Below are 19981 nucleotides of genomic sequence, written 5' to 3' on the forward strand. Positions count from 1 at the left end.
CCTCCCTCCACCACCTCCAGTTTAAATTCCAGTTGGAATATTTTGGAGGACCAAGAAACCAAGAAACAATATGATCATGGCTGATCATCCAACTCAGTATCCTGTACCTGCCTTCTCTCCATACCACCTGATCCCTTTAGCCACAAGGGCCACATCTAACTCCCTCTTAAATATAGCCAATGAACTGGCCTCAACTACCTTCTGTGGCAGAGTATTCCACAGATTCACCACTCTCTGTGTAAAAAAATGATTTTCTCATCTCGGTCCTAAAAGATTTCCCCCTTATCCTTAAACTGTGACCCCTTGTTCTGGACTTCCCCAACATCAGGAATAATCTTCCTGCATCTAGCCTGTCCAACCCCTTACATGCAGCAGCATAACAATTTGGATGGGAGTTTGGAGGTACGGCGCGGCAAACAGGCCCTTCGGCCCACCGAGTCCGTACCCACCAGCGATCCCCGCACGCTAGATCTATCCTACACACACTAGGGACATAAATGCTGGAGAAACTCAGCGGGTGCGGCAGCATCTATGGAGCGAAGGAAATAGGCAACGTTTCGGCCCGAAACCCTTTGGGTTTCGACCCGAAACGTTGCCTATTTCCTTTGGGTTTCGGCCCCGAAACGTTGCCTATTTCCTTCGCTCCATAGATGATACCGCACCCACTGAGTTTCTCCAGCATTTTTGTCTACCTTCGAATTTTCCAGCATCTGCTGTTCCTTCTTAAACACACTAGGGACAGTTTTTTTTAACCGATGCCAGTTAACGTGCAAACCCGAGTCTGGGAGGAAACTGGAGCACCCGGAGAAAACCCACGCGGGTCGCTGGAAGAAACGTTCAAACTCTGTTCAGAAAAAGCACTGGTAGTCAGGATCGAACCCGTGTCTCTGGCGCTGTGAGGCAGCAGCTCTACTGTGTCGCCCCTCAGGGTTGAGCTGGGATTAGATATCAAATAGATTCGCCCAGTCCTGCTGTGGCTGTTCGCACCACTGTGGATGTCAATGAGTTTGAATCAGAATTAAATTTCGAACATGACTTACAGCAAAAAGCATGTTTAGCTGCACAGTCAGCAAATAGCTACGAAAGCCTATGTAAATAGTGCTCTCCAGAATGTTCAACTGATACACTATTCTCCCCTCTCCTATCGGGCAAGAGGTACAGAAGTGTGAAAACTCACACCTCCAGATTCAGAGACAGTTTCTTCCCAACTGTTATCAGGCAACTGAACCATCCTCTCACCAACTGGAGAGCGGTCCTGAGCTACTATCTACCTCATGTGGAGACCCTCGGACTGCCTTTAATCAGACTTTACTTGACTTCAACTTGCACAGAGGGTGGAAGATTGCAACCTTCACGTGGTCCGCCCTGTTTCGACTAATGCAATCGACTCGACGTGCACAAACGGAAGATCGAATAGAACAAGTTGTCCGACAACTTTAGGCTGTGCACGCCACACGAAAGATGAAGAAGATCTTGCTCAGTAAACAGTAGGTGAGAAATGCAAGCCAGGTTGCAAATTCAGAACTGCTGCCAGCATTAATGTCAGATCACTAAATGTGCCCAGATGGAATGGAAATGATGGAAAACAGAACTCGAATCAATTTTAAAAAGGAGTAATTGCTCTTGACACTCGCATGGCATAAACAAATTTGTTTATGAATCCACTAATTTAATAAGCACTAATAATATCTCAAGGTATCTCTAACATTGATCGCCCAGGGGAAACCATCAACAAAATAGCAACAGACCTGTGTGTTACATTGCCCCCAGGTCCAGCAATATCAATAGATAATAGACAATAGGTGCAGGAGTAGGCCATTTGGCCCTTCGAGCCAGCACCGCCATTCAATGTGATCATGGCTGATCATCCCCAATCAGTACCCCGTTCCTGCCCTCTCCCCATATCCACTATCTTTAAGAGCCCTATCTAGCTCTCTCTTGAAAGCATCCAGAGAACCTGCCTCCACCTGAGGCAGAGAATTCCACAGACTCACCACTCTCTGTGAGAAAAAGTGTTTCCTCATCTCCGTTCTAAATGGCTTACTCCTTATTCTTAAACTGTGGCCCCTGGTTCTGGACTCCCCCAACATCGGAAACATGTTTCCTGCCTCTAGCATGTCCAAGCCCTTAACAATCTTATATGTTTCAATAAGAAACCCTCTCATCCTTCTAATCTCCAGAGTGTACAAGCCCAGCTGCTCCATTCTCTCAGCATATGACAGTCCCGCCATCTCGGGAATTAACCTTGTAAACCTACGCTGCACTCCCTCAATAGCAAGAATGTCCTTCCTCAAATTAGGGGACCATCATATCCACCATTGTATGCTCTGAGCTACGATCTACTCCATTGGAGACCCTCGGACTGCCTTTGGTCTGACTTCACTGGTCTTTACTTTGCACTAAACGTTATTCCCTTATCATGCATCTACACACTGTAAGTGGCTCGATTGTAATCATGTATTATCTTTCCACTGACTGGTCAGCACGCAACAAAAGCTTTTCACTGTACCTCGGTACACGTGACAATAAATTAAACTTAACTGAACTCCACATCCAATTCTTTTCAAGAATGTGGCTGGTCTTCATGCTCATGTCCATAAGTGATAGGAGAGGAATTAGGCCATTTGGCCCATCAAGTCTACTCCGCCATTCAACCATGGCTGATCTATCTCTCCCTCTCAACCCCATTCTCCTGCCTTCTCCCCATAACCCCTGACACCCGCACTGATCTATCTCTGCCTTAAAATATCCACTGACTTGGCCTCCACAGCCTTCTGTGGCAAAGAATTCCACAGATTCACCACCCTCTGACTAAAGAAATTCCTCCTCATCTCCTTTCTAAAGGAACATCCTTTACTTCTGAGGCTGTGCCCTTTGTTACTAGACTCTCCCACTAATGGAAACATCCTCTCCACATCCACTCTATCCAGGCCTTTCACTATTCATTGGGATGATGCTTTGTTGAGAGTGAGCACTGTATCACGCAGAAAGCAAACAGGTTGAATGGATTCCGTGATAGATCTTCCAGTGACTGGCCCTGTGCTGTGGAACATATGAGCGCAGTGTCTTTATCATCCAGCTGGTGTCACCAGTGAGTTATACTGAACCACAAGTCAAGACATATGGAAGAAAATTATTTACGTACCCTTGACTTTATTTATTACGTTTAGTTTTAGTTTAGAGATCCAGCGCGGAAACAAGACCAGCGACCCCCCGCACACTAACACTACCCTACACACTAGGGACAATTTACAATTATACCAACCCAATTAACCTACAAACCTGTACGTCTTTGGGGTGTGGGAGGAAACCGGAGATCCTGGAGAAAACCCACGCGGGTCAGGGGGAGAACGTGCAGACTCCGTACAGACAGCGCCCGTGGTCAGGATTGAACTAGGGTCTCCGGCACATTGAGGCAGCAACTCTACCGCTGTACCACCGTGCCACAAAGCTGGTACTCAAACCATCTTGCAATAAACACTATTATTTGTCTCTCTATAATTGCTTGCTGTATCTGCTTCATATCTTTCAGTGACTCATATCCAATGGTTGCCAAGCCCCTCAGAACACCAAGTCCATTTTTGTGTCTAAGACTCACGACAAATTAAAAATGTTCTGAGTTTTTATTTTTTCATCTAAGTGGATGGCCTCAATTTTGTCCTCCCTGGAGCACCCGTCCGACTTTGACACAAGCTACATTGTCACCTAATATTGCATCCACAGAAAACATGGATGAATCACGATCTCCTCTGACTAGTGATGATGTCATTATGGGGCCCCACCACTGATCCATGTTAGTCATGGAGTCATGAAGCATGCAAACAGGCCCTTCGGCCCATCTTGCTGGAGTAACTCAACGGGACAGGTGGCATCTCTGGTGAAAAAAGGATCAGGTGAACTTTCGGGTCGAACTTCCCAAGAAGGCTCTCGACCTGAAACGTCACCCATTCCTTCTCTCCAGAGATGCTGCCTGTCCCGCTGAGTTACTCCAGCATTGTGCCTACCTCCCAGCTACACCAGTCCCACCAACCCCGCGTTTGACCCGTATCCCTTTAAACCTGGATACACACAAAACGCTGGAGTAACTCAGCGGGACAGGCAGCATCTCTGGAGAGAAGGAACGGGTGATGTTTCGGGTCAAGACCCTTCTTCAGAATTTCGACCCGAAAGTTCACCTGATCCTTTTTTCACCGGAGATGCCACCTGTCCCGTTGAGTTACTCCAGCTTCCTGTGTCTATCTTCTGAAACATTCCCCGTTCATTTTCTCCAGAGACGTTTTCACTACACCTCGCTACACGTGACAATAAACTGAATGCGAACTAAACTGACCCTCTGAGTTACTCCAGGATTTTGCGTCTAACTTTACCACAATGGAAGCAACTAGGTGCATCCAATGGCTCAGGAGCCAACATTGTGCAGCCAATTTCTGTAAGGTTTTTTATAACGGCAACCCTTTATATACAATGTATGTTATAATCTTTTTCTGAAGGAGGGTCGCGACCCGAAACGTCGCCCATTCCTTCTCTCCAGAGATGCTGCCCGTCCCGCTGAGTTACTCCAGCATTTTGCGCCCATCTTCGGTGTAAACCATTATCTGCAGTTCCTTCCAGCACGTATCACGTGGATGTTGCTATCCTTGATGATGCTGTTGCAATGGAATCCATTTCCAGTCTAATATTTGTATGAGATATAGTTTTAATTTGGTGAAATGGCTCGAGAACAATCTTCTTTTATTATAAGTGTCTAGCTTCTCCGCCCATGAGGACATTAGTAACAAAAAATGATATTGGGATATGTTGGTCATGATTATTCAAATAGCTCAGTGGCTGCCAGGATGAGTCAGTGAGTTCCAGGAGCCAAACATCTGATAGGGAAAGTTAACAGGCCAATGTTTATTGATAACGGAGACAGATCATTGGAAGGCTTTCTTGAAAGCGGAACGACGCTCCACACACAAACATTGACTGTTTTGTAAAAACCTAAAAAGAATCTGGTTCTTAACCAAGCGTCTGAAGTCATCGTGAGGCCGAGTTAGACACAAAGTGCTGGGGTAACTCAGCGGGTCAGGCAGCATCTCTGGAGAGAAGGGATGGGTGACGTTTCGGGTCGGGACCCTTCATCAGACTCAAACGGAAACTCCAGAACTGCCCCCTCCATCGACTTCTTTAAGTCGAGACTAAAAACTCATCTCTACTCCCAAGCCTTTCTTGACGTCCTCTGAGCGAGGGCTTTATGTATGTAGTGATGTTTGTAGTTAATCTATGAACCACTGAGGATGTGTCCCAGCTCATCTAGAAGATGTATCTTTTCACGATGAATGTCGAATTTAATGCCACAGACGGCCGTGGAGGCCAAGTCATTGGGTATTTGAGTGGAGTGGAGTTTTTATCGGCTCATGATTAGTAAGGGTGTCAAAGGTTGCGGGGAGAAGGCAGAAGAATGGGATTGAGGCGGGAATATAGATCAGCCATGTTTGAATAGTGGAGTAGATGAGCCGAATGTCCTGATTCTGCTGCTATGACTTCTGAACTTATGAAGATGACAACGAATGTTCAGTTTAGTTTAGAGATACAGCGCGGAAACAGGCCCTTCGGCCCACCGAATCCGCACCGACCAGCGATCCCCCTACACCAGCACTATCCTACACACACCAGGGACAATTTACAATTTACAGAGGCCAGTTAACCTACAAACATGTACGCCTTTAGGGTGTGGGGGGAATCCGGAGTACCCGGAGAAAACCCAGGCAGGTCACGGGGAGAACGTGCAAACTCTGTGCCCGTTGTCAGGATCGAACCGGGGTCTCTGCTCAACTCCACCGTAGCTGCCCATTATAATGCCTGGATGTCTGGAGCTGCTGCCGAATTGTGAACTCAAGATTAGCCCGTTCAAGACAGAGTCAGCATAAGTCCTTAATCGGCCTGGGACCATGAAGATAAATTGGCCAGCCGCCCCTGGTGACATTTACCCAAGAGAACTCACGGACCTGAGGCCTGTCTCCCACCCACTGATGGCTCCCATATTTATCAGCTCACTACAGTGTTGGAATGTTCTCATGAACTGGACGGTTGTCTATAATTAAAGAAGGAAAGAAGGTTTTATAACGTGGGAATTGCAAGCCGCTCATCGGACATCAGTTGTGGGCAAGGCACTTGAAGGGCCATTTGGAGAGGGTCCATTGCCCAATCACTCGGACTCTGCGATATTCGTTCCTGATTCACCACGCACGGCTTTTAGTCCTGCCCCGCTAACGTCACTGAACTGAGCGAGCTGGGTGGGCCCAATGGGCCTGTTTCCGCACTGTATCTCTAAACTAAACTGAACTCCAAAGACGTACAGGTTTGTAGGTTAATTGGCTTGGTATGAATGTAAAGAATTGTCCTTAGTGTGTGTGTGTGTGTGTAGGGTGATGTTAGTGCACGGGGATCGCTGGTCGGCGCGGACTCCGTGGGCCCAAGTGCCTGTTTCTGCGCTGAATCACGAAACTAAACTAAACTAAACTTGATGAGTTTACTTAAATTAGATGATGATTTAGATTGTGCAAGTGGTACCAGATGTGTGTCCGATGGCGGCCATTATGGAGCGGAATTCTCTCCTTGTTTTGCCAAGAAGTAGACCTTCACCGGTTGCCATGGCAAGGGGAAGGGACAGAGCGTTTCATGTTCAGATTGTACTTCCTGCACCAGGAGCTGTCCCGTGAGTGTACATAGAAACATAGAAACATAGAAAATAGGTGCAGGAGTAGGCCATTCGGCCCTTCGAGCCTGCACCGTCATTCAATATGATCATGGCTGATCATCCAACTCAGTATCCTGTACCTGCCTTCTCTCCATACCCCCTGATCCCTTTAGCCACAAGGGCCACATCTAACTCCCTCTTAAATATAGCCAATGAACTGGCCTCAACTACCTTCTGTGGCAGAGAATTCCACAGATTCACCACTCTCTGTGTGAAAAATGTTTTCCTCATCTCGGTCCTAAAAGATTTCCCCCTTATCCTTAAACTGTGACCCCTTGTTCCGGACTTCCCCAACATCGGGAACAATCTTCCTGCATCTAGCCTGTCCAACCCCTTAAGAATTTTGTAAGTTTCTATAAGATCCCCCCTCAATTTTCTAAAATTCTAGCGAGACTCAACCTTATGTATTCCTGCACAGATTCACCACTCTCTGTGTGAAAAATGTTTTTCTCATCATCTCCTGATTGTGGATGATCAGCCACGATGATCACTGTGAGTGGCGGTGCTGGCTCGAAGGGCCGAATTGGCCTGCTCCCTCACCTATTGTCTATTGTCTATTGAACTGAACCGAGTGTGTGGCCGTTCGTTCTGGGCTACTTGTTGCTTTGGTCAACAGAGACTGAGCGGGCATGGACAGCCCGAAGGAGGTCAGTGTGTTTACTGAACAGAAAGGCCTGAACAATTGCCAAGAAAATGTTTAAATTGAAGACGCATCCTGCTACTTATGGCATTGGAAAGAATATCTCACTCTGAGAATCGCCAGTGATGTTAAATATACACAGGGTGGGAATAAATAACCGCACGTCCATGTACGGTTCTTGTCTGAATTCACCGCAATGGCTGGGAAACATCGCATACACGAGGAGGTCAAAATTTAGTTATTTAGTTTAGAAATACAGTGCGGAAACAGTGTAGGAAGGAACTGCAGATAATAGACAATAGACAATAGGTGCAGGAGTAGGCCATTCGGCCCTTCGAGCCAGCATCGCCATTCAATGTGATCATGGCTGATCATCTCCAATCAGTACCCCGTTCCTGCCTTCTCCCCATATTCCCTGACTCCAACTATCTTTAAGAGCCCTATCTAGCTCTGTCTTGAAAGTATCCAGAGAACCTGCCTCCACCGCCCTCTGAGGCAGAGAATTCCACAGACTCACCACTCTCTGTGAGAAAAAGTGTTTCCTCGCCTCCGTTCTAAATGGCTGGTTTAAATTCGAAGGCAGACACAGGACACTGGAGTAACTCAGCGGGACAGGCAGCATCTCTGGAGAAAAGGAATGGGTGACTTTCCGAATCGAGATCCTTCTTCAGACTGAAAGTCCCGGGAATTGGAAACGAGAGATATATAGACGGTGATGTAGAGAGATAAAGAACAATGAATGAAAGATACGTAAAAATGTAAAAATGACAAAGAAGGAGGCCATTGTGAGCTTTGTTAGCTAGTCGAGTGTCTCTCCTGATTTGTCACACCCATTTTGTAAAATTGCTCAAAAACATTGCTCAATTGCTCAATTAATTCAATTTTAATTTTTTAGGAATAAATAGTCACCGCTGAGCATGCTGATGATACCTCAGCAGCCAACAGCAGTTTAGGAACAGATCCAGGCATGAAACATTGAAATATCAAAACCATTCAGTGCGTAATAAAAGCCAGAGAAGCCAAACTTATTCAGATTCATTTAAACCCTGAAGAAAGAGAGAGACCAGAGCAATTGTTCAACATCAGCCGGTCGACTCTGTCCTTGCTCACTGCCAGCAACCCCCACACACACACACACACACACACACACACACACACACACACACACACACACACACACACACACACCCACACACACACACACACACACACACACACACACACACACACACACACACACACACACACACGCACACACGCACACATAGACTCATACACACACACACACACACACGCACACACACACACGCACACGCACACACACACACACACACACACACACACACACACAGACTCATACACACACACACACACACGCCCGCGCACACACACACACACACACACACACACACACACATAGACTCATACACACACACACACGCAAACACATAGACTCACACACACACACACACACACACACACACACACACACATAGACACAAACCAGGGGCGGAAAACCCGGGGGGGGGGGCCAGAGCGGACACGTCTCACAGGGAGTTGTGAGTCTGTGGAATTCTCTGCCTCAGAGGGCGGTGGAGGCAGGTTCTCTGGATGCTTTCAAGAGAGAGCTAGATAGGGCTCTTAAAAGTAGCAGAGTCAGGGGATATGGAGAGAAGGCAGGAACGGGGTACTGATTGGGGATGATCAGCCATGATCACATTGAATGTCGGTGCTAGCTCAAAGGGCCGAATGGCCTACTCCTGCACCTATTGTCTATTGTCATCAGCAATATGTTCCTTTGATATTTTGGGTTTGATCATTGTCTTTTTAATGTTTGCATTCGGGTGTGCCTCAATCTAATATCAGTTCAGTTTAGTTTATTGTCACGTGTACCGAGGTACAGTGAAAAGCTTTTGTTGCGTGCTATCCAGTCAGCAGAAAGACAATACATGATTACAATCGGGCTGTCCACAGTGTATAGATACATGATAAGGGAATAACGTTTAGTGCAAGATAAAGGCAGTAAAGTCCGATCAACGATAGTCTGAGGGTCACCAAAGAGGTAGATGGGAGTTCAGGACCGCTCTCTGGTTGTGGTAGGATGGTTCAGTTGCCTGATAAGAGCTGGGAAGAAACTGTCCCTGAATCTGGAGGTGTGCGTATTCACACTTCTGTACCTCTTGCCTGAAGGGAGAGGGGAGAAGAGGGAGAGGTCGGGGTGCGACTGGTCAGTGATGATGCTGCTGGCCTCGCCGAGGCAGCGCGAGGTATATATGGAGTCAATGGAAGACAGCCAGCATTTACAGACAGTCAGCGTTGAAAGGCTACACGATGTCTAGCTATTCCTCTAGTGCATACCAACTGTTGTATTTTACAATCAATTGGAAAAATCCAAACCAAATTAGTTCATCTTGCTGAATCAGAGCCAAAGATTCTTCTGTAAAATTGGCCATGTTAAGTAATGTCTATTTATGGCACACACACACACACACACAGCTATCTCAGCTCATCACTACATTGTGGCTTCTTCAACTCGTTTTAATTCATTAGACCATCCATCTAAAGTCGGGCTGTGGATGAGGTCGAGGAAACAAAATCTATTTTTAAGCCATTAGTCATTTGTTTATTGTCACGTGTGTCGAGGTGCAGTGAAAAGCTTTCTTTGTTGCCAATCCAAGATGCCGCCCAGCCCCGGCCACTATTTACCTGCAAGCCACGGACGCAGGTCAACAAACTCACATTACCATCCACGCTCTTAAATCTCGACTGCTAAAGTTAATTCACTGTAAACGGCCCGATCGTAATCACGAGCGGTTTTCCCGCTGACTGGTTAGCACGCAACAAACGCTTTTCACTGTACCTCGGTACACGTGACAATAATCTCAACTGGAACGGTAACTGAAGCTAACCAGTCTGCAGAGAGACAATTCATGATTACAATCGAGCCGTCCTCCGTGTCCAGATACGTGCAAGATTAAGCCAGTAAAGTCCGATCAAAGACAGCCCGAGGGTCCCCAATGAGTTGGACGGTAGGTCTGTTAAAAGGCTTTGCAGTCAGGCAACCTAAGGCCTCAAACAAGAAAGGCCTGGATAGAGTGGATACGGAGAGGATGTTTCCACTAGTGGGAGAGTCTAGGACTAGAGATCGTAGTCTCAGAATTAAAGGATGCCCCTTTAGGAAGGAGATGAGGAGGGATTTCTTTAGTCAGAGGGTGGTGAATCTGTGGAATTGTTTGCCACAGAAGGCAGTGGAGGTCAGGATTGAATCTTGGGTCACCACCATGTTGTGAGTCATGTCCATGATGTACTTGGAGTACCGTGAGCAGCTCTGGGCTGCAGGGAGGTGTCAGGAACGGGGAAAGTGAAGAGTTAAGAGTGGTTTATTGCCACGTGTCCCAGAGAGAACAATGACATTCTCACTTGCGGCAGCACAACCCAGAATGTAAACAGAGTACTCTGGAAACAATATAATAAATGAAAAAGAAGTCCAGAGTGTGTGTGTGTGTGTGTATATGTATATATACATATACACAAAGGTAGACACAAAATGCTGGAGTAACTCAGCGGGACAGGCAGCATCTCTGGAGAGAAGGAATGGGTGACGTTTCGGGTCGAGACCCATCTTCAGACTGAGAGTCAGGGGAGAGGGAGACTAGAGATATAGACGGTGATGTAGAGAGATATGGAACAAATGAATGAAAGATATGCAAAAAATTAGATGATAAAAACTGAGGGGTCTCGACCCGAAACGTTGCCTATTCCTTCTCTCCAGAGATGCTGCCTCACCCGCTGAATTACTCCAGCATTTTTTGTCTATCTTCGCTTTAAACCAGCATCTGCAGTTCCTTCTTATACATACATACATACACACACACACACATAAAAACAAACAAATATTGCAAAAAGACAAAAACAAGTCTTTGTAGTTTGGAAGACAAAAATGCTGGAGAAACTCAGCGGGTGCAGCAGCATCTTTGGAGCGAATGGAAATAGGCAACATTTCGTCCCGAAACCCGAAGGAAATAGGCAACGTTTCGGGCCGAAACCCGTAAGGGTTTCGTCCCGAAACGTTGCCTTTTTCCATTCGCTCCATAGATGCTGCTGCACCCGCTGAGTTTCTCCAGCTTTTTTGTGTACCTTCGATTTTCCAGCATCTGCAGTTCCTTCTTAAACAAAAGTTAAGTAGACTTTTCTGGGCTTCGGGTTTCGGGACGAAACGTTGCCTATTTCCTTCGCTCCATAGATGCTGCTGCACCTGCTGAGTTTCTCCAGCATTTTTGTCTACCTTCGATTTTCCAGCATCTGCAGATCCTTCTTGAACTCTATGTAGTTTGGAGCTTATTTGGAGTGTGTTTGTTGTAGTGTTTAATAGCCTGATGGCTGTCGGGGTGCAGTTACAACGGGAGTCTTCGGCTCCACGGGGAATTTCTGCTGGGGCAGAGATGGCACGATGCAATGTTATCGAAGGTTTCCCGTATTTATGCAGGGTTTTGGCACGGGGAATATGGAGACACTGTTGCGTCTGGCTCTGGACGGAACGGCGAGGCCTCGTGAAATTGAAACCATCGCTCTGAGAGAGAGAGAGAGAGAGAGAGAGAGTACGGATAGATTTCTTTCCCAAGGGGGAGTTTCTGGATTTGGGAATGCCGAGCATCAGGGAATGGTTGTGGGCAGAGCACGGCGCCTTGCCGGGAAAAAAAACGTGGAATCTATTTCCGCATTAACAGTGCACTGAGGAGCAAATGTCCAAGTGGAGATATATCGAGCACCGATTCTTCATTTGAAGGATCACAATGTTGGCAGCTGAAAGATTCCCAGTGGAAAAGGCAAACTGGATCACGCCTATAATATGCAGGAAGGAACTGCAGATGCCGACTTTCACCGAAGGGAGACACAAAATGCTGGAGTAACTCAGGCAGCATCTCTGGGGAGAAGGAATGGGTGACGTTTCAGGTCGAGACCCTTTGTCGAACTATCAAAGATAAATTGCAAATCTTCAGGAAGGCAGCAAGGGATAGGGATAGGTGGAATGCCTAAAAAAGTCCTCTTCATAGAAACATAGAAACATAGAAAGTAGGTGCGAGAGTAGACCACCAGGTCCGTCGAGCCCGCACCGCCATTCGCTCATGGCTGAACACTAAACAGACACACTTACCCACAAACAGTAGACACAAGACACAGAACACAAGACACTACCCTCCCCTTTATACCGCTATCACCCCTCTCCACCCCAAGAACCTCGTGATCTCCTGGGGGAGGCAAAAAAACGGATAAAAACCCAGGTCCAATTCGGGAAAAAAATCCGGGAAATTCCTCTCCGACCCCAATCCAGGCGATCGACACTTGTCCAGGAGATCACTCAGGTCTTACTATACTAACCATACCATATCCCTGCTCTCTCCCCGTAGCCCCTTATCCCCTTGGCAGCTAAAAAAACATCTATTTTAGTCTTAAATATATTTAAAGTTTCTGCTTCCACTGCTCCCTGGGGCAGTGAATTCCATAAATTAACCACCCTCTGGGTGAAGAAGTTCTTCCTCATCTCAGTTTTAAAAGAGCCCCCCCTTATTCTGCAACTATGTCCCCTAGTTCTAGTTTCCCCGATCATTGGGAACATCCTCGGTGCATCCACCCGATCAAGGCCCCTCACGATCTTATATGTTTCAATGAGATCGCCTCTCATTCTTCTAAACTCCAAAGAGTAGAGTTCCAGCCTACTTAACCTTTCCTCATATGTCAATCCCCTCATTGCAGGAATTAATCTTGTAAACCTTCGCTGCACTGCCTCCAGGGCTAGTACATCCTTTCATGCATTATAATAATTCTGTGCTGTCAGAATAAGGGGTAAGGCATTTTAAGAATAAGAGGTAAGCCATTTAGAACGGAGATGAGGAAACACTTTTTCACATTGAGAGTTGTGAGTCTGTGGAATTCTCTGCCTCGGAGGGCGGTGGAGGCCGGTTCTCTGGATATTTTCAAGAGAGCTAGATAGGGCTCTTAAAGTCAAGAGTCAAGTCAAGAATGTTTTATTGTCATATGTCCCGGATGGGACAATGAAATTCTTACTTGCTGCAGCACAACAGAATATGTCAATATGTATAGAACGGGAAAAAAAGAAGAAAAAGTTCAATAAATTGCAAATATAGTGCAAATAACAAATAATAATAATATAGTGTTTTGCTGTTCAGAGCTCATAGCTTAGCAGAGTCAGGGGATATGGGGAGAAGGCAGGAACGGGGTACTGATTGTGGATGATCAGCCATGATCACATTGAATGGCGGTGCTGGCTCGAAGGGCCGAATGGCCTACTCCTGCACCTATTGTATATTGTCTATAGGAGGTTGAAGTTGTCAAAGGACAAATGGCGACCATAAAACAATAAAATAAGGTGGAGAAGGTAACGGGACAGTTGCTTCTCTGTAATGGGGTGGAATTGGGCTGTGATTACTCTGCTGTGTCTTGTGGAGGTGCGTGATGTATGTTGGTTACAAGACCATTTGGAAGAAGGAAAATCCCTAAAGTGCTCGCTGCAATACACACGACATCGAAGGAAAACGCTGTCTATAAGGAGTAGACGGATCTTGGTTCGTTGAGCAATCTCCCAGTGGTCACTGTATTTGGCGCCCTTGAATGAAGTCTTGATTGCTTAGCCCGATCTCCCCGTGACCTGCGTGGGTTTTCTCCGGGATCTACAGTTTCCTCCCACACTCCAAAGACGTACAGGTTTGTAGGTTAATTGGCTTTGATTAAAAAATGTCCCTAGTGTGTGTAGGATAGTCAAGTGACATTTATTTATATAGCACATTTAAAAAACAACTCTCGTTGGCCAAGGTGCTTTACATTTGTTATAAGAATAGTATAAACAAACAAACTACATACATATATACATGTAGCCCTCGTTCAGTGGACGTCAGGAAAGGCTTGGGAGTATAGATAAGTTTTTAGTCTCGTCTTAAAGGAGTGGATGGAGGGGGCAGTTCTGATGGGAAGGGGGCTGCTGTTCCACAGTCTAGAGGCTGCAACCGCAAAGGCGCGGTCGGTCGCCCCTGAGCTTATGCCTAGACCGCGGGATGTTCAGCAGCCCCAAGTCGGCCGATCTGAGGGACCTGGAGGTGGAGTGGTGGGTGAGAAGGCTTTTAATGTAGGAGGGGGCAAGCCCATTGAGGGCTTTGTAGACATCGAGGAGGATCTTGAAATGTATACGGAGCCAGTGGAGAGAGGCCAGGATCGGGGCGATGTGGTCCCCTTTTTCGGGTGCCCGTCAGGGGTCTCGCTGCGGCGTTTTGGACCAGTTGCAGGCGGGACAGGGAAGATTGGCTGATGCCAGTGTAAAGGGAGTTGCAGTAATCGAGGGGGGGAGGAGATAAATGTGTGGATGATCTTTTCCAGGTCATCACAAAGTGGTAGTGCTAGTGTGCGGGGATCGCTGGTCGTCGTGGACTCGGTGGGCCGAAGGGCCTGTATCCGTGCTGTATCTCTAAACTAAACTAAACTAAACTAAACTAAACTAAACTAAACTAAACTAAACTAAACTAAACTTCTAGCGCAGGTCCAGCTGTCAACGGCTCCACATTCCTCCTCTAAGCCAGACATTCCAATCCTTTGGAGGTTAACTTGTAACATATTTCCCCAGCGTGAATGTGTATACACACCACGAGGCTGGACTCCACACACACAAACAGGCGGAGCTCAGACAGCCCAAGCAAGATGCCTGGTGTGAGAGGAGCGGGAGATGGGAGCTGGCCCCGGAATGGCCCCTTTGCGCTGGTGGCCCCTGGTCTTCCAGAAGAAGAACTGAGGAGAAGCCAGCATCAAAAACAGGCCAAAACCCTGCCGCACCGCCACAGTCTGTCCACCTGGGGCCGCTCACGAGTCAACTCGGAGCTGTTTAAGAAGGAACTGCAGATGCTGGAAAATCGAAGGTAGACAAAAATGCTGGAGTAACTCAGCGGGTGAGGCAGCAGCATCTATGGAGCGAAGGAAATAGGCAACGTTTCGGGCCGAAACCCTGAAGGAAATAGGCACCGTTTCGGGCCGAAACCCTTCCGGGTTTCGGCCCGAAACGTTGCCTATTTCCTTCGCTCCATAGATGCTGCTGCACCCGCTGAGTTTCTCCAGCACTTTTATCTACCTTCGATTTTCCAGCATCTGCTGCACCTTTTGTCTACCTTCAGCTCAGAGATGGTTCAGTTCAGTCACGCCATGGTGGATTTGCTGTGGTTCAGCCTAGATAGACACAAAGTGCGTGGAGTCACTCAGCGGGTCAGGCAGCATCTCTGGGGAAAAGGAGTGGGTGACAATTCGACCATAAGTTCATAAGTGATCGCAGTAGAATGAGGCCATTCGGCCCATCGAGTCTACTCCGCCATTCAATCATGGCTGATCTATCTCTCCCTCTTGACCCCATTCTCCTGCCTTCTCCCCATAACCCCTGACACCCGTACTGATCAAGAACCTGTCTATCTCTGCCTTAAAAATATCCACTGACTTGGCCTCCACAGCCGTCTGTGGCAAAGAATTCCACAGATTCACCCCCCTCTGACTAAAGAAATCTCTCTTCATCTCCTTGTCGTCTATGCCAATGATTTGGATGAGAACGTACATGGGAAGATGAGCAAGTTTGCTGGTGACACGAAGGTGGGTGGTATTGCAGATGGTGAAGATGGCAGTCAGAAATTCTGTGTTCGATCTGTGTTCGATGCTGACTATGGGTGCTGCCTGTACGGAGTTATCTCTGCCTTAAGGGGGGGATCTTATAGAAACTTACAAAATTCTTAAGGGGTTGGACAGGCTAGATGCAGGAAGATTGTTCCCGATGTTGGGGAAGTCCAGAACAAGGTGTCACAGTTTAAGGATAAGGGGGAAGTCTTTTAGGACCGAGATGAGAAAATAAAAATTCACACAGAGAGTGGTGAATCTGTGGAATTCTCTGCCACAGAAAGTAGTTGAGGCTGGTTCATTGGCTATATTTAAGAGGGAGTTAGATGTGGCCCTTGCGGCTAAAGGGATCAGGGGGTATGGAGAGAAGGCAGGTACAGGATACTGAGTTGGATGATCAGCCATGATCATATTGAATGGCGGTTCAGGCTCGAAGGGCCGAATGGCCTACTCCTGCACCTATTTTCTATGTTTCTATGTTAACAATAGCCATTGACTCGGCCCCCACAGCCTTCTGTGGCAAAGAATTCCACAGATTCGCCACCCTCGAAGAGTCGAGACCCTTCTTCAGACTGAAAGGCAGGAGAGAGGGAAACTAGAGGCGTGAATAGGTACATGGAACAAATCAGAGCTGGCACCGATGACTCAGGAAAGATGGAGCCCACAATGATCCATTGTTGGCTGGAAAAGAGATGATAACGAAGGGATGCAAATAGTGAAACTAGCAAGGCTGCTTGGGTGGGGGAGGGACAGAGAGAGAGAGAGAATGCAAGGGTTTTACTTGAAGTTAGAGAAATCAATTTTCATACCTGATTTATACCATACATGAATCTGAAGATGGGTCTCGACCCGAAACGTTGCCCATTCCTTCTCTCCAGAGATGCTGCCTGACCCGCTGAGTTACTCCAGCATTTTGTGTCTACCTTCAATATTCATACCACTGGGTTGTAAGGTGTAGGAAGGAGCTGCAGAGGCTGGTTCAAACTGAAGGTAGACTTAAAAATCTGGAGTAACTCAGCGGGACAGGCAGCATCTCTGGAGAGAAGGAATGGGTGAAGTTTCGGGTCGAGGGCCTTCTTCAGACTTAAAGTAACGATAATATAGGAAGCAGGCCATTGTCTGTACGGAGTTTGTACGTTCTCCCTGTGACCACGGGCTGTCTTCTTTCAGTGTAATCTTGTTGATGGACCCATCGCTATCATTCCACCTTGAAGTTCCCTCTCCTCCAGAAGCCCACACTGCTGACATGCTGATGGGCACAATTCACAGTGGTCCTTGTCGATCTAGAACCACCAGAGGTCATCTTTTGGAGGTCAGCATATGAGGAGCGTTTGACACCACTGGGCCAGTACTCGCTGGAGTTTAGAAGCTTGTGGGTGGACCACTTTGGAACTTACAGAATAATGAAAGGCAAAGATAGAGTGGATGTGGAGAGGATGTTCCCACTGGTGGGAGAGTCTAGGACCAGAGGTCACAGCCTCAGAATTAAAGGGCGCTCTTTTAGAAAGGAGGTGAAGAGGAACTTCTTTAGTCAGAGGGTGGTTAATCTGTGGAACTCATTGCCACAGAGTCTGTGGAGGCCAAGTTAGTGGATATATTTAAGGCAGAGGTAGACAAATTCTTGATTAGAACGGGTGTTAAGGGTTGTGGGGAGAAGGCAGGAAAATGGGATTAGGAGGCAGAGATCAGCCATGATTGAATGGCGGAGTGGACTCGATGGGCCGAATGGCCTCAGTCTACTCCGAGAACTTAAGAACGCATCATTCAAGGTTATCTTCACTGAAAACATCCCTCCAGTACCATGGACGCAATTGTTTACGGACATGAATGATCAGAGAAGGCAGATAACACCCCAGCACTATGGAAACGGCAATGGGTGAGTAGCTACTGTTTGGCAATGTCACAAGACACTGGTTTATAGATTCATCCGAGAACGTTTATTTTCCTTTGGTTTTTATTTCTTACATTGTGGCTGAATGAATGTTGCAACGAGAGACAAGGTTAGATGTGGCACCACTAAGGCGTGGAGAGTTGGCAATGGTGTTTCACGCTTCCATGAATCATTAACGCATGTTCGCTTCCAGAATGAGGTCTACGTTGGTTGATCCAACTTGTGCTTCTTGTCTTCCTGTCTGCACCCCTCGCCTCTCCTCAATCCAAACTTGCTCATTGCAACGGGGGTAGTGCAGACCGAGCCCTTACAATTGTAATCATGTGTTGTCTTTCCACTGACTGGTTAGCAGGCAACAAAAGCTTTACACTGTACCCCAGGTACACGTGACAATAAACTAAACTAAACTGAACTCCAAAACAATCTGACTCATTTGCTGATCTTGACTGCTCCATTTCTCCACACATGTTCCAATAGTCCTCGATTACTCAACAGGAAAGGACGACATCTGGAACATGGTTAGAATATACCAGGTTTATCCAAAGAGCCGCGTAATCTCAATCCAAGACCGCAGGAAATTGTAGCGAATTGTGGACGCAGCCCAGACCATCGCCGCAAACCGACCTCCCTTCCATTGACTCCATCTACACCTCACGCTGCCTCGGCAAGGCCAGCAGCATCATCAAGGACCAGTCTCGCCCTGGCCACTCCCTCTTCTTGCCTCTCCCATCAGGCAAGAGGTACAGAGGTGTGAAAACGAACGCACACCTCCAGATACAGGGACAGTTTCTTCCCAGCTGTTATCAGGTAGCTGAACCGTCCTCTCACCAACTAGAGAGTGATCCTGACCTCCCATCTACCTCATTGGTGACCCACAGACTATCTTTAATCGGACTTTACTGGATTTTATCTTGCACTAAACATTATTCTCTTTATCCTGTATCTGTACACTGTGGATGGTTTGCTTCTACACATGGATAGTCTTTTGCCAAAGCCAATTAACCTACAAACCTAAGATAGACACAAAATGCTGGAGTAACTCAGCGGGACAGGCAGCATCTCTGGAGAGAAGGAATGGGTGACGTTTCGGGTCGAGACCCTTCTTCAGAAGTCTTTGACTGAAGTGGGAATGATCTTGCATCTCATATGTTCGAGAAAATGGCTTTGCCAATATTTTTAAGAACCGTATTAAGTGCACACATATATCACATCAATAGCATGCTAAATTTACCACCAACTCATTGAACATAGTAAAACAAAGGGGTGGAGTAAGCTAGCGTATCGAAATCTGGCCTTGAAAAACAATGTGTAAAAAATACCATGTCTAAACCATTGAGTAAAATCATTTGTATTTGCTTTCTTGGTAAAAGATAAAAGATTTTACAGAAGTTTTACATGCGTTTGGCATGAACCTCCAGACATGAATCAAACTAAATCTAACGCCAACTTACAACCCAGTGGTATGAATATTGATTCATCCAACCAATTAACCCCTGCGTCCCCACTCTCTCCGTCCCTCCCCCGCCCAAGTCGTAGCAGCTTCAAAGTCGGCGTGTTGAGTCTCATTGTCTGCAACTCGTTTTCACCTAGACCACAGCTAACAATGGCCTGTTTCCTTTGTCATCGTGACTTTTTTCATTCTTTTGTTCTATAGCTCTCTACATCACCGTCTATATCTCTCGTTTCCCTCTCCCCCTGAACCTCTGTCTGAAGAAGGGTCTCGACCCGATACGTCACCCATTCCTTCTCTCCAGAGACGCTGACAAGCCTGTCCCGCTGAGCTACTCCAGCCTTTTGTGTCTATCTTCGGGTTACACCGGCATCTGCAGTTCCCTTCCTACACGTTATTTCAAAAGCCTGAGAATTGCAGTCATGTACTTTGAGTGATTAATGACATCCAAGATGTTTTTATGTTGTCAGTTAAAAAAAAAAGATGATTTATATAAGAGGATAAATGACTTTGCTTAAAACTATTATAGCTATACTGAGAACAGTTTCTTTTGGCCTTTCCCTTGGCTGCCATTTATGGTCAGGAGAATGTGAAGGGTTGTTC

At 46.8% G+C, this 19981-nt stretch overlaps 2 long non-coding RNA genes across 2 annotated transcripts; one reads left to right on the plus strand and one right to left on the minus strand.

Annotated features, from left to right (window-relative positions):
* Positions 1-5413: 5413 nt before the first annotated feature.
* Positions 5414-18590, minus strand: LOC116989697. The gene is made up of 3 exons (XR_004416299.1): positions 18579-18590; positions 12576-12581; positions 5414-5530 (listed from the first exon to the last, which is right to left on the minus strand). It is a non-coding gene; the product is annotated as an uncharacterized LOC116989697 (long non-coding RNA).
* Positions 10624-16806, plus strand: LOC116989699. The gene is made up of 3 exons (XR_004416300.1): positions 10624-10633; positions 16392-16394; positions 16730-16806. It is a non-coding gene; the product is annotated as an uncharacterized LOC116989699 (long non-coding RNA).
* Positions 18591-19981: the final 1391 nt, after the last annotated feature.

The sequence above is a fragment of the Amblyraja radiata genome, chromosome 29, assembly GCF_010909765.2.
Source record: "Amblyraja radiata isolate CabotCenter1 chromosome 29, sAmbRad1.1.pri, whole genome shotgun sequence".
Classification (NCBI taxonomy): Eukaryota; Metazoa; Chordata; class Chondrichthyes; order Rajiformes; family Rajidae; genus Amblyraja; species Amblyraja radiata.